The sequence below is a fragment of the Giraffa tippelskirchi genome, chromosome 14 (assembly GCF_054371585.1).
Source record: "Giraffa tippelskirchi isolate mGirTip1 chromosome 14, T2T-mGirTip1v1.2.pri, whole genome shotgun sequence".
In the NCBI taxonomy this organism is placed as follows: Eukaryota; Metazoa; Chordata; class Mammalia; order Artiodactyla; family Giraffidae; genus Giraffa; species Giraffa tippelskirchi.
In genome coordinates this window covers 8,490,791-8,505,023 of record NC_137288.1, presented here as the reverse complement: position 1 = coordinate 8,505,023, position 14,233 = coordinate 8,490,791, and the positions used below count along the sequence as shown (strand labels likewise).

The 14,233-nt window shown below is 55.4% G+C and overlaps 1 long non-coding RNA gene across 1 annotated transcript in view; it reads right to left on the bottom strand.

Moving 5' to 3' along the window:
* Positions 1-12,199, bottom strand: part of LOC145534172 (uncharacterized) — a 32,731-nt gene extending 20,532 nt beyond the window's left edge. Inside the window, exons 1-2 of the long non-coding RNA XR_014074306.1 lie at positions 12,088-12,199; positions 4,457-4,568 (exon numbers count right to left, since the gene is read on the bottom strand). This is a non-coding gene — a long non-coding RNA (uncharacterized LOC145534172). The remainder of the gene's footprint in view (positions 1-4,456; positions 4,569-12,087) is intronic.
* Between the last annotated feature and the right edge of the window lie 2,034 nt (positions 12,200-14,233).

Here is a 14,233-nt window from a genome sequence, read left to right as displayed (position 1 = left end):
AATCTCAATGGAAACAGGACCAGAAAGTTGGCTACTCTTTTCTACAAGAGAGGGAGACCTTCGAGTCTTCCTTTCTGTCCTCCAGCTTGGATGCGGGGTCTCAAAACAGTCAGGAGGGGGAGTGCCTTTTCCTGGGTACCACGGCACATCCAGGCCTCGTTCTGCCCCATTCTGTGCTATGTCAGCCCTGGATGGAATCTTTCTTTCTGAAGTCTCAGCGCACGAGCTCCACGTGATATCGGCCCCAGGTGGAAAGGCATGGAGCTGCTCGTAGGCCGACAGACCTAGGAAGCAGATGGGAGAATGACCCCCACTCTGCAGATGGAGAGACTGGGGAAACCCTGAGGGGCATATGCTTGTCCAGGGCCACACCACTTATGAGAAGAAGGAGCCTGGTCTGAGAGCAGCAGGGCCCTCGGAGCTCAGGCCCTGGCTGCACCCAGGCCTCCCCAGGGCTGTGGGCTGGGCTGTGTGGGCGTCTCTGTGCCTGCACATGGCCTAAGGGGGGTGGTCGAGCAGTCAGAAACCCAGAGATTCCCTTGGGAAGTTTTGGGGAAGGGACCTCAGCACGAACCCCAGGCGATGATGTCACCTGCCGGCAACAGAACCCAACAGAACCCGCAACCCGGGTATCCAGGCCTCCAGAGCGGAGAGGAGCCCCCAGCCAGATCACTTGCTGCCAGGATGTTCTGCTGTTTGCCCATGCCCAGAGGCCGGGGCCTCAGGAGAGCTCACAGGCAGTGTGCGTGGGCACCCTGTCGACGTTGGCTCAGGACACCCCTGAGAGGCCTCTGGCCGTTTGCCCGGAGAAACAGAAAGGTAACACGGGGAGCCCCAGGCCGGGCCAGGCCACCTCGCCCATGCCACCCGGAAACACCGGGTCCTTTGCCTGTGTGTGTGGATGCGGGTTTCTCGGGGTGTGTCTCCCTCAAGGAAGCCCAGGCGGATGTGGGGTCAGAAGCCTGCGGACAAGTTGTGTCCACACCCCAGGGGAGAGCAGGCTGGGCCCGATGGGGAGTGTGCGGGCAGCGGCGGCCGCCCAGGCTGACCTCACACCCACAGGTGGGTCTCTTTCCTCCCGGGTGGGGATCTGAGCAGACACACGTCTCTGACCCTTCTGGGAAGAGAAGTTCGAGCAGGCAGAAGCAGCGGTTCCACTGGCCAGGCCCAGCTTGGAAAACTCCCAGCATGGCTGGCTGACGGTCACTGTCGTTGCAGAGCTTCCCACGTGATGAGGCCGAGGACGGGGACACCCCATCCACCTCCCGGAGGGAGGGGTCGGAGCACCACCCCCCCGCCCGTGAGGCCCAGTGCAGGCTCCAGGTGAGCGTGCCCACGGAGGCATCAGCCCCACCGGGGGAGAAGAGGAGGCGGGGAAGGCCTGCTGCAGAGACACCGCCTAGGATACACCCGCCGGCCCAGTCTGAGGCTGCCACGGAGCTCAGCACACCCGGCTCCGACCCAGAGTCCCGAGAACCCCGGCCTCTGAGGCAGCAGGAGGACCTGGAGCCCAGCACGCCAGAGCACAGAGGTGAGGACGCTGGGGCTGCTGCACGGGAGTGTGTGGGGACGGGGTGCTGAGCTACACAGGGACGAGTCCCCGAAAGCTGCTGCTGGGCCTACAGCAAGCACTGGCCTCACACCCCCCGCCCCCCGTCTTGCACACTTCAGTCCCAAAAGACATCCGACGCTGGGTATTCTTTGGGAATCTCTTGGAAGCTTTCTGTCCCGGGATACGCACATGCCAAGGCTGGCCTGTGGGCAAACTTTGCTTCTCCCCCAGCTCTAGCACTGACCTCCAACTGGAACCAGGCTCCACTTCCCAGACCTGTCCCTACAGAGGTGGTGGCTCCAGGTGCAGGACCCAGGGATCCACCGAGGGCAGATGGAGAACCGAGACTTGCCCTCGCAGAGACACCAGGCCAGCTGGGTACTGGCCAGCACACCGGGCAGATCGGATCTCCGTGCCTGCAGGACCCCCAGCCCCAGGCACTGATGTCCCACCCCCTCAGCCAGAACCTCCACCTCCACGTGCACCTGTACCTGCTCGGGCTCTGGCAGGACAACCCGAGGCAGAGGAGGAGTCACCGCCTCGGCAGGGAGAGCCTGCCCTGGCTCCCGCGCAACACCCAGACGCCCACGATGACTCACCCACCCCTGCAGGGAGAACGAGCCCCCGTTCTGGACAGACACCCAGAGCCCTTGCCGGAAACACCACGTCCAGGGGAGCGGTCGGCTCTGCAGCCTCCATCCCTGTCTGCTCACCGTGGACGCCGGCAACTCGGTCTGCCCCCAGGGGACATGGAGTTCCTTTCCCCTGAACTGCTTTGCATTTGGTTTGTTTCCACCTTTCTGGTGATGTTTTCTTTTTTGTATGGTTTCCTGTATTTTTGTTGGTTAAGTTGGGATTCGTAAACTTTCTCATCATTGTTGCAATTTGGGAACACTGTTGTGTAACTCTGGTGATACTGTGTTACCATCACCACTTGGTAGTTTCAGACCCGTTTGATCTTTATGCCCCACCCCCCAACAAAGCCTGGATTCAAGGCAAGCACGCCCTGTTCATCCCTTCCCCCGATCCTGAACACAATTTCATCTTTTCTTTGTGCATTCCTTCCTATATTCTTGGTGTCCCCAATCAATGACTCTCCGTGAAATGACTGAAGCAGTGTTTTTCGGACTCTCCACCTACTGTAAGACTCCATTGGAGAGTTCTCATTTTTATGTCATTTGAACTAGCCTTTGATATCTGAAAGGACGGTGTACGTCCTTTCAAGATACCATGTGCCAAACGAAGCCCTTTTGGCCACTGCCATCATTATCTCCAGGCAGGCATTGCTGTTTCAAGGGTGACATCTCAGCCAGAAGGCAGAGGCTGAGCTCGTCTTGTTGCACCAGCTCCCAAAAGAAGCCAAGAAAGGGAGCTGGAACAACAAACCACCCCAACGCCCAGGAAAGCGTTCTTCATGACAGAAGGCTAGAAAATGACCCAACATCCTTGTGGCCCAGAACCCCTCTAGAAAATCACTGTTCCATAAAAAAGAGAAACACATGGGAAGTTCCAAGGAGAGGCAATGCCCATGGCCAGTGTACTTTAGAGACGGCCTGAGCGCTCCGGGGAAGACACGCACCGACGGAACCCCTTGGGAAACAGCAGGGATTCTCCTCACCGTCGTAAGGGTTTCCTCTGGGGACAACCTGCCCTGGGCACCACATGAGGGAGCAGACCGGCTTCTCTTCCTCTGCCCCCACACCATTCACTCATGAAGGCAGCTCAGGTGTTCTCATGCCCTGCCTGCCTGCCTGCCTGGCTCATCCGTGAGCTGTGACCACCTCCAGGGCAGGACTCCACCTTCTCCTCTCTGTGTACCGTGCATCTGCACACAGTGGGCTTTCAGAACCTTAGACTTGAGCCATTCCCACTCAAGCCAGAACCCTCCCCAGGAAGGAAAACAGCTGTGGAGTCATTTTGGCCCCAGCACTGGTTCCGAAACCCTGGCGGCTCCTACAGCCTCTACGGCGTGAAGAGGGAGGTCCCTTTTGACAGAGCTTTCCGGCTCTCAGATCTAAGCTGTTGTTTCACTGTCAGCTGTGTCTCTTCCGTTGCAGCCAGGTGGGCCACGCTGCTCCAAAGGAGCTCACAAGCTGAGTTTCAAGGGAGGACAGGGATGGCTACAACGTGCTGCAAACTGAGTGAGGGTCCCCACAATCCTCAGCAAAGGTCTGTGGTGTGCAAGTGGGGAGTAGAGGGCCCCCAAGTTCCAAAGGAAGGGAGGTACTCGGGAGCTAAAGCCCTTGGCTGCTGTGGTAGCAGCTGCAGATGGCAGCTCGTCCACAGTGCACTTCGAATGAGGTCATATGAGCGGGACTCTGGAAATGGCTCCGAAATCGAGAGAAAGGGGTCAGGGTATGTGGGAAGCCGGCGGGGGTGGGGGGTGGATGAAGGAAGGTGTCCCTCCTCTCTCCAGTGCAATTTGGTTTGGTGAGTCTCAAAGCTACCAGATGGCACTTCCCAAGTCAGGCCCCCACAGGAATCAGGGTGGGCTGCGTGCCTCGGCCCCTGCCACAGGGACAAGCCACACCAGTGGCCTCCCTGAGCTCCAATGGCCGGATCTGGGGGTTCTGTCTGGGTGCACACCTCCTTGCTGTGGCCAAGTTCCCCCCTTCTCTGAGCACCAGCTTCATCCTCTCGAATGAGGACATCGAATGCTACCTTGGCACGTTACTCTCTTCATCCTGTGAAGACTCATTAGGCTTATCCTACAATTACTAGCTGGCCCGAAGAGATATCTCCTGAATCCAGATTAAGCTGGAGTCTCCCAGGCTCATCTGGCATGTCTTCCCTGAAGTCTGCCAAAACCCACACCATTGCATTTCCAGGGACTCCCCTTAGCCAGCTGGGCAGAAAACCCAGCATGCTTCAAACAAGCTGACAGACAAGCGGGAGAGGACTCACGGGCAGAAGGTTTCCCTCAGGTCTCGGGTGGAGCTCTGGGACCACAGCAGCAACGGGCCATCCCAGCCCCTGGGCTCAGCAGCGCCCTCATTCTCAGGCCGGCGGCTCTGCCCTGAGGGGAGCGGGAAGGTCACCAACTGCCGCAGGCGGACCTCACGCCCCTCCCACTGCTGGAGCCTGACCTCCCCCGGCCCCACCCCTTCCCCTACCCCAGCAGGACGACAGCTCGTCTTCCCCTGGCTTCCAACGTCAGGCCCGGCCCTGGGCCCCGATTGGGCACTGCCCCAGCCCGGAGCTAATCACAGTGGCCAGGGAGGTGGAACGCACCGATTGGCCAGGGCCAGGTCATGTGACCATACTCCCCAGGAAACTCAAATATTACCAAGGTTCCCTAAGAAACCAATGAACAAAATTATCCAGTAAAGGCAAACCGTACTTTTTAATGAGGCCAATGTCACAGAAAAAAAAAAAAAAAAAGCTTCACCATGAACTGCTCAAGGAAGCTAGTAAATAAACTTTCAGAAAAGTTTAGTAGTTTTTTTTTTTTTTTTTAATAGGGTGACGGAGAGCTATACCTTTCCCGTCTATGTGAATTTAGGTTTAAACTAGATTTCCCTTGGCTGTTATATAAGACAAAAAACCCCACATCACCCCCTTTCACTCACCCCCACCCCCCAAAAGTGTTTTAATGTATTGAATTTTTCTGTCCTCAGTTGTGTCTGATTCACGGCAACCCACGAACTCTACACAGCCAGGCTCTTCCGTCCATGGAATTCAGGGCAATTTTTTCTGTCCCAGTCAATGCCCACCCTGGGTGATCCAAAGGCAAGGGCTCAGAGGCCCCTGAGAGACTAACTCCTTTCAGCTGAGCACAGAGCTGGCTCCTCACTGGGATGCCTGTGGCCTGGGGCTCCCAGAGGGGAGAGCAGCACTCGCCCCACCGTGTGGTCACTGCTGGAAGTGCAGGCTGCTCCTCACTCCCCCTTGACAGTGTCCCTGACGGCAGAACAGTGTGAATCGAATCAAGGTGGTAATGCAAACTCCAATGCAACCAAACTCCCCACAAGGTCTCCAAAACCACTCAGGAACAGGTAATTGGAAACTGCAGGGGATGACATGAATGGAGATGGAGACTTGACACCTTACACCGAGTTCACTTCCACTTATCCCTAGACAAACTTTCCGTGAAAACTTGTCACCAATCTAGAAGAACAATGAGCAGAAACCGGACACGTGCTTTGAGTCTTCACACACAAAACTAAAAGGCAGTCCACAAAAAAACCCAGAGAATACAGTGGACTTGGCAAAATCAAAGATATCTACTGTGGGAAAGACCTCATGACAAAAGCAAAAGACAGGTCATACATCGCCAGACGAATGAGTGGAAACACAAAGCTTATCAAGGATGCGTCTCCAAACAGACAAAGAACACCAACACAACAAGCCTGTGAAAACTAGGGAAAGGTCTGAAGGGACACCAGACTGAGGAAGACACACACAGAGGATCCCGGATGATGTCCAGCACTGAGGGCCTGAAGAAACAACAGTCTAGTTGCACCCCCTCAGGCCTGTGTGACCGTGGATGAGGCCTCTGTTTCCCGGTGGCTCTGAGAGATGGACAGGGAGGAAGGGGAAGAGAAGTCACTTGCATTTCTAATACTCACAGCAAAGTCTTCCAATGAGAAGGGAATTATCACCCCCACTGACAATGCCATGCACTGAAGTGATATCCACGAGTCCATCTAACCCAGAAGGGAAGGATGCACCTGTTCTCACAAAACGGCGAGAGATGGAAGAAGGAAGATCAAGCCCACACCAATCACTGGAGAGAGAAGCTGTGCTCAGGGCTTGAAAAATTCCTATTGGTAAAATGATGTCACAGCCCCACAAGGCAATCCACAGCTTCGATGCTATTCCTCCCAAAATGCCAATGCATTTTCGCACCGAACAAAGAATTGCAAAAGGGGTTACGGAAACAGAAAAGAGCCTAAATTGTCAATACAATCCGACGAAAAGGCCCCGATACGGACATCCAAGGTTGTGTGAAAGGAAATTAGACGACCAAACTAGGATCCTCAGGAGAGTATCGGAGAAGGCAATGGCGACCCACTCCAGTACTCTTGCCTGGAAAATGCCCTGGACGGAGGAGCCTGGTAGGCTGCAGGCCATGGGGTCGCGCAGAGTCTGACACGACTGAAGTGACTTAGCAGCAGCAGCAGCAGCGGCAGGACAGTATGCTATTGGGAATACAACAACACACACAGATCCAGATCGATGGAATAAAGTTGAGGGTCCAGAAACAAACCCCAGCATCCATCGTCAACTCATCTCTGACACAGAAGGGGAGATTATCCAAATGGGAACAAGAAAGCCTCTTCAATCAATGTCCATGGGAAACCCAGACAGCTACATCTGAAGAACGCTATTGGTTTGGATCTCAGACCACCTCAATATTGGGGAAAAACCTCACCCTAAAGACTGATGTCATGAGATAGCTAGAAAGAAGCGTAGGTCAAAGGCTCCTTAACATCAGAGTCTCCTTGCCATTTGCTGGGCGGAGGTAGAAATGGGTCTCTTCAATTAAGGGAAAGAGGTACACGAAGTACACCAATGGGTTTCCATCCAATGGAACCTCTTCACAACAGAGAAGCTAAGCATTCACAAATGCAAAAGATAGGAAACGGAACACGAGAGACTCCTTCCAAGTGGTGTATCTGAGAAGGGGTTCATATGGAAAGAGACGAAGAATGCACAGCACTCAGATTCCAAGAAACACCACCACCACCACCCTTGACCCTTCCCCTATGACCAACTCCGACCTGAAGCCTTTCTCTCCCTCTAACCTATCCCTAAAACATAACCCTCATCTAATCATATACATGTGGAATTCCTAGCATCCATCCATTCACACACGAGAGAGAAAGAGGAAGACACAGAGGGAATTGAGAAAGGAAAAGAGAGGGACACAGCCAGAGAGAGACACGGAACCAAAGAGAGGAAAGGAGTCGATGGTCCAGACTTTTCCTCAATCTGTCTCGAAGGTAGAAGCAATGACAGCGCCCATCCACCCCAGAAGGGGGAAAAGGACGGAAGGTTTGCAGAGGAAAAGACAAGAACGCAGGGAGCCATTAGAAGCTCAGCCACCCGCAGAAGCCGAGCTGGGACACTTGAACAGAATCTCAATGGAAACAGGACCAGAAAGTTGGCTACTCTTTTCTACAAGAGAGGGAGACCTTCGAGTCTTCCTTTCTGTCCTCCAGCTTGGATGCGGGGTCTCAAAACAGTCAGGAGGGGGAGTGCCTTTTCCTGGGTACCACGGCACATCCAGGCCTCGTTCTGCCCCATTCTGTGCTATGTCAGCCCTGGATGGAATCTTTCTTTCTGAAGTCTCAGCGCACGAGCTCCACGTGATATCGGCCCCAGGTGGAAAGGCATGGAGCTGCTCGTAGGCCGACAGACCTAGGAAGCAGATGGGAGAATGACCCCCACTCTGCAGATGGAGAGACTGGGGAAACCCTGAGGGGCATATGCTTGTCCAGGGCCACACCACTTATGAGAAGAAGGAGCCTGGTCTGAGAGCAGCAGGGCCCTCGGAGCTCAGGCCCTGGCTGCACCCAGGCCTCCCCAGGGCTGTGGGCTGGGCTGTGTGGGCGTCTCTGTGCCTGCACATGGCCTAAGGGGGGTGGTCGAGCAGTCAGAAACCCAGAGATTCCCTTGGGAAGTTTTGGGGAAGGGACCTCAGCACGAACCCCAGGCGATGATGTCACCTGCCGGCAACAGAACCCAACAGAACCCGCAACCCGGGTATCCAGGCCTCCAGAGCGGAGAGGAGCCCCCAGCCAGATCACTTGCTGCCAGGATGTTCTGCTGTTTGCCCATGCCCAGAGGCCGGGGCCTCAGGAGAGCTCACAGGCAGTGTGCGTGGGCACCCTGTCGACGTTGGCTCAGGACACCCCCGAGAGGCCTCTGGCCGTTTGCCCGGAGAAACAGAAAGGTAACACGGGGAGCCCCAGGCCGGGCCAGGCCACCTCGCCCATGCCACCCGGAAACACCGGGTCCTTTGCCTGTGTGTGTGGATGCGGGTTTCTCGGGGTGTGTCTCCCTCAAGGAAGCCCAGGCGGATGTGGGGTCAGAAGCCTGCGGACAAGTTGTGTCCACACCCCAGGGGAGAGCAGGCTGGGCCCGATGGGGAGTGTGCGGGCAGCGGCGGCCGCCCAGGCTGACCTCACACCCACAGGTGGGTCTCTTTCCTCCCGGGTGGGGATCTGAGCAGACACACGTCTCTGACCCTTCTGGGAAGAGAAGTTCGAGCAGGCAGAAGCAGCGGTTCCACTGGCCAGGCCCAGCTTGGAAAACTCCCAGCATGGCTGGCTGACGGTCACTGTCGTTGCAGAGCTTCCCACGTGATGAGGCCGAGGACGGGGACACCCCATCCACCTCCCGGAGGGAGGGGTCGGAGCACCACCCCCCCGCCCGTGAGGCCCAGTGCAGGCTCCAGGTGAGCGTGCCCACGGAGGCATCAGCCCCACCGGGGGAGAAGAGGAGGCGGGGAAGGCCTGCTGCAGAGACACCGCCTAGGATACACCCGCCGGCCCAGTCTGAGGCTGCCACGGAGCTCAGCACACCCGGCTCCGACCCAGAGTCCCGAGAACCCCGGCCTCTGAGGCAGCAGGAGGACCTGGAGCCCAGCACGCCAGAGCACAGAGGTGAGGACGCTGGGGCTGCTGCACGGGAGTGTGTGGGGACGGGGTGCTGAGCTACACAGGGACGAGTCCCCGAAAGCTGCTGCTGGGCCTGCAGCAAGCACTGGCCTCACACCCCCCGCCCCCCGTCTTGCACACTTCAGTCCCAAAAGACATCCGACGCTGGGTATTCTTTGGGAATCTCTTGGAAGCTTTCTGTCCCGGGATACGCACATGCCAAGGCTGGCCTGTGGGCAAACTTTGCTTCTCCCCCAGCTCTAGCACTGACCTCCAACTGGAACCAGGCTCCACTTCCCAGACCTGTCCCTACAGAGGTGGTGGCTCCAGGTGCAGGACCCAGGGATCCACCGAGGGCAGATGGAGAACCGAGACTTGCCCTCGCAGAGACACCAGGCCAGCTGGGTACTGGCCAGCACACCGGGCAGATCGGATCTCCGTGCCTGCAGGACCCCCAGCCCCAGGCACTGATGTCCCACCCCCTCAGCCAGAACCTCCACCTCCACGTGCACCTGTACCTGCTCGGGCTCTGGCAGGAGAACCCGAGGCAGAGGAGGAGTCACCGCCTCGGCAGGGAGAGCCTGCCCTGGCTCCCGCGCAACACCCAGACGCCCACGATGACTCACCCACCCCTGCAGGGAGAACGAGCCCCCGCTCTGGACAGACACCCAGAGCCCTTGCCGGAAACACCACGTCCAGGGGAGCGGTCGGCTCTGCAGCCTCCATCCCTGTCTGCTCACCGTGGACGCCGGCAACTCGGTCTGCCCCCAGGGGACATGGAGTTCCTTTCCCCTGAACTGCTTTGCATTTGGTTTGTTTCCACCTTTCTGGTGATGTTTTCTTTTTTGTATGGTTTCCTGTATTTTTGTTGGTTAAGTTGGGATTCGTAAACTTTCTCATCATTGTTGCAATTTGGGAACACTGTTGTGTAACTCTGGTGATACTGTGTTACCATCACCACTTGGTAGTTTCAGACCCGTTTGATCTTTATGCCCCACCCCCCAACAAAGCCTGGATTCAAGGCAAGCACGCCCTGTTCATCCCTTCCCCCGATCCTGAACACAATTTCATCTTTTCTTTGTGCATTCCTTCCTATATTCTTGGTGTCCCCAATCAATGACTCTCCGTGAAATGACTGAAGCAGTGTTTTTCGGACTCTCCACCTACTGTAAGACTCCATTGGAGAGTTCTCATTTTTATGTCATTTGAACTAGCCTTTGATATCTGAAAGGACGGTGTACGTCCTTTCAAGATACCATGTGCCAAACGAAGCCCTTTTGGCCACTGCCATCATTATCTCCAGGCAGGCATTGCTGTTTCAAGGGTGACATCTCAGCCAGAAGGCAGAGGCTGAGCTCGTCTTGTTGCACCAGCTCCCAAAAGAAGCCAAGAAAGGGAGCTGGAACAACAAACCACCCCAACGCCCAGGAAAGCGTTCTTCATGACAGAAGGCTAGAAAATGACCCAACATCCTTGTGGCCCAGAACCCCTCTAGAAAATCACTGTTCCATAAAAAAGAGAAACACATGGGAAGTTCCAAGGAGAGGCAATGCCCATGGCCAGTGTACTTTAGAGACGGCCTGAGCGCTCCGGGGAAGACACGCACCGACGGAACCCCTTGGGAAACAGCAGGGATTCTCCTCACCGTCGTAAGGGTTTCCTCTGGGGACAACCTGCCCTGGGCACCACATGAGGGAGCAGACCGGCTTCTCTTCCTCTGCCCCCACACCATTCACTCATGAAGGCAGCTCAGGTGTTCTCATGCCCTGCCTGCCTGCCTGCCTGGCTCATCCGTGAGCTGTGACCACCTCCAGGGCAGGACTCCACCTTCTCCTCTCTGTGTACCGTGCATCTGCACACAGTGGGCTTTCAGAACCTTAGACTTGAGCCATTCCCACTCAAGCCAGAACCCTCCCCAGGAAGGAAAACAGCTGTGGAGTCATTTTGGCCCCAGCACTGGTTCCGAAACCCTGGCGGCTCCTACAGCCTCTACGGCGTGAAGAGGGAGGTCCCTTTTGACAGAGCTTTCCGGCTCTCAGATCTAAGCTGTTGTTTCACTGTCAGCTGTGTCTCTTCCGTTGCAGCCAGGTGGGCCACGCTGCTCCAAAGGAGCTCACAAGCTGAGTTTCAAGGGAGGACAGGGATGGCTACAACGTGCTGCAAACTGAGTGAGGGTCCCCACAATCCTCAGCAAAGGTCTGTGGTGTGCAAGTGGGGAGTAGAGGGCCCCCAAGTTCCAAAGGAAGGGAGGTACTCGGGAGCTAAAGCCCTTGGCTGCTGTGGTAGCAGCTGCAGATGGCAGCTCGTCCACAGTGCACTTCGAATGAGGTCATATGAGCGGGACTCTGGAAATGGCTCCGAAATCGAGAGAAAGGGGTCAGGGTATGTGGGAAGCCGGCGGGGGTGGGGGGTGGATGAAGGAAGGTGTCCCTCCTCTCTCCAGTGCAATTTGGTTTGGTGAGTCTCAAAGCTACCAGATGGCACTTCCCAAGTCAGGCCCCCACAGGAATCAGGGTGGGCTGCGTGCCTCGGCCCCTGCCACAGGGACAAGCCACACCAGTGGCCTCCCTGAGCTCCAATGGCCGGATCTGGGGGTTCTGTCTGGGTGCACACCTCCTTGCTGTGGCCAAGTTCCCCCCTTCTCTGAGCACCAGCTTCATCCTCTCGAATGAGGACATCGAATGCTACCTTGGCACGTTACTCTCTTCATCCTGTGAAGACTCATTAGGCTTATCCTACAATTACTAGCTGGCCCGAAGAGATATCTCCTGAATCCAGATTAAGCTGGAGTCTCCCAGGCTCATCTGGCATGTCTTCCCTGAAGTCTGCCAAAACCCACACCCTTGCATTTCCAGGGACTCCCCTTAGCCAGCTGGGCAGAAAACCCAGCATGCTTCAAACAAGCTGACAGACAAGCGGGAGAGGACTCACGGGCAGAAGGTTTCCCTCAGGTCTCGGGTGGAGCTCTGGGACCACAGCAGCAACGGGCCATCCCAGCCCCTGGGCTCAGCAGCGCCCTCATTCTCAGGCCCGCGGCTCTGCCCTGAGGGGAGCGGGAAGGTCACCAACTGCCGCAGGCGGACCTCACGCCCCTCCCACTGCTGGAGCCTGACCTCCCCCGGCCCCACCCCTTCCCCTACCCCAGCAGGACGACAGCTCGTCTTCCCCTGGCTTCCAACGTCAGGCCCGGCCCTGGGCCCCGATTGGGCACTGCCCCAGCCCGGAGCTAATCACAGTGGCCAGGGAGGTGGAACGCACCGATTGGCCAGGGCCAGGTCATGTGACCATACTCCCCAGGAAACTCAAATATTACCAAGGTTCCCTAAGAAACCAATGAACAAAATTATCCAGTAAAGGCAAACCGTACTTTTTAATGAGGCCAATGTCACAGAAAAAAAAAAAAAAAAAGCTTCACCATGAACTGCTCAAGGAAGCTAGTAAATAAACTTTCAGAAAAGTTTAGTAGTTTTTTTTTTTTTTTTTTTAATAGGGTGACGGAGAGCTATACCTTTCCCGTCTATGTGAATTTAGGTTTAAACTAGATTTCCCTTGGCTGTTATATAAGACAAAAAAACCCACATCACCCCCTTTCACTCACCCCCACCCCCCAAAAGTGTTTTAATGTATTGAATTTTTCTGTCCTCAGTTGTGTCTGATTCACGGCAACCCACGAACTCTACACAGCCAGGCTCTTCCGTCCATGGAATTCAGGGCAATTTTTTCTGTCCCAGTCAATGCCCACCCTGGGTGATCCAAAGGCAAGGGCTCAGAGGCCCCTGAGAGACTAACTCCTTTCAGCTGAGCACAGAGCTGGCTCCTCACTGGGATGCCTGTGGCCTGGGGCTCCCAGAGGGGAGAGCAGCACTCGCCCCACCGTGTGGTCACTGCTGGAAGTGCAGGCTGCTCCTCACTCCCCCTTGACAGTGTCCCTGACGGCAGAACAGTGTGAATCGAATCAAGGTGGTAATGCAAACTCCAATGCAACCAAACTTCCCACAAGGTCTCCAAAACCACTCAGGAACAGGGAATTGGAAACTGCAGGGGATGACATGAATGGAGATGGAGACTTGACACCTTACACCGAGTTCACTTCCACTTATCCCTAGACAAACTTTCCGTGAAAACTTGTCACCAATCTAGAAGAACAATGAGCAGAAACCGGACACGTGCTTTGAGTCTTCACACACAAAACTAAAAGGCAGTCCACAAAAAAACCCAGAGAATACAGTGGACTTGGCAAAATCAAAGATATCTACTGTGGGAAAGACCTCATGACAAAAGCAAAAGACAGGTCATACATCGCCAGACGAATGAGTGGAAACACAAAGCTTATCAAGGATGCGTCTCCAAACAGACAAAGAACACCAACACAACAAGCCTGTGAAAACTAGGGAAAGGTCTGAAGGGACACCAGACTGAGGAAGACACACACAGAGGATCCCGGATGATGTCCAGCACTGAGGGCCTGAAGAAACAACAGTCTAGTTGCACCCCCTCAGGCCTGTGTGACCGTGGATGAGGCCTCTGTTTCCCGGTGGCTCTGAGAGATGGACAGGGAGGAAGGGGAAGAGAAGTCACTTGCATTTCTAATACTCACAGCAAAGTCTTCCAATGAGAAGGGAATTATCACGCCCACTGACAATGCCATGCACTGAAGTGATATCCACGAGTCCATCTAACCCAGAAGGGAAGGATGCACCTGTTCTCACAAAACGGCGAGAGATGGAAGAAGGAAGATCAAGCCCACACCAATCACTGGAGAGAGAAGCTGTGCTCAGGGCTTGAAAAATTCCTATTGGTAAAATGATGTCACAGCCCCACAAGGCAATCCACAGCTTCGATGCTATTCCTCCCAAAATGCCAAAGCATTTTCGCACCGAACAAAGAATTGCAAAAGGGGTTACGGAAACAGAAAAGAGCCTAAATTGTCAATACAATCCGACGAAAAGGCCCCGATACGGACATCCAAGGTTGTGTGAAAGGAAATTAGACGACCAAACTAGGATCCTCAGGAGAGTATCGGAGAAGGCAATGGCGACCCACTCCAGTACTCTTGCCTGGAAAATGCCCTGGACGG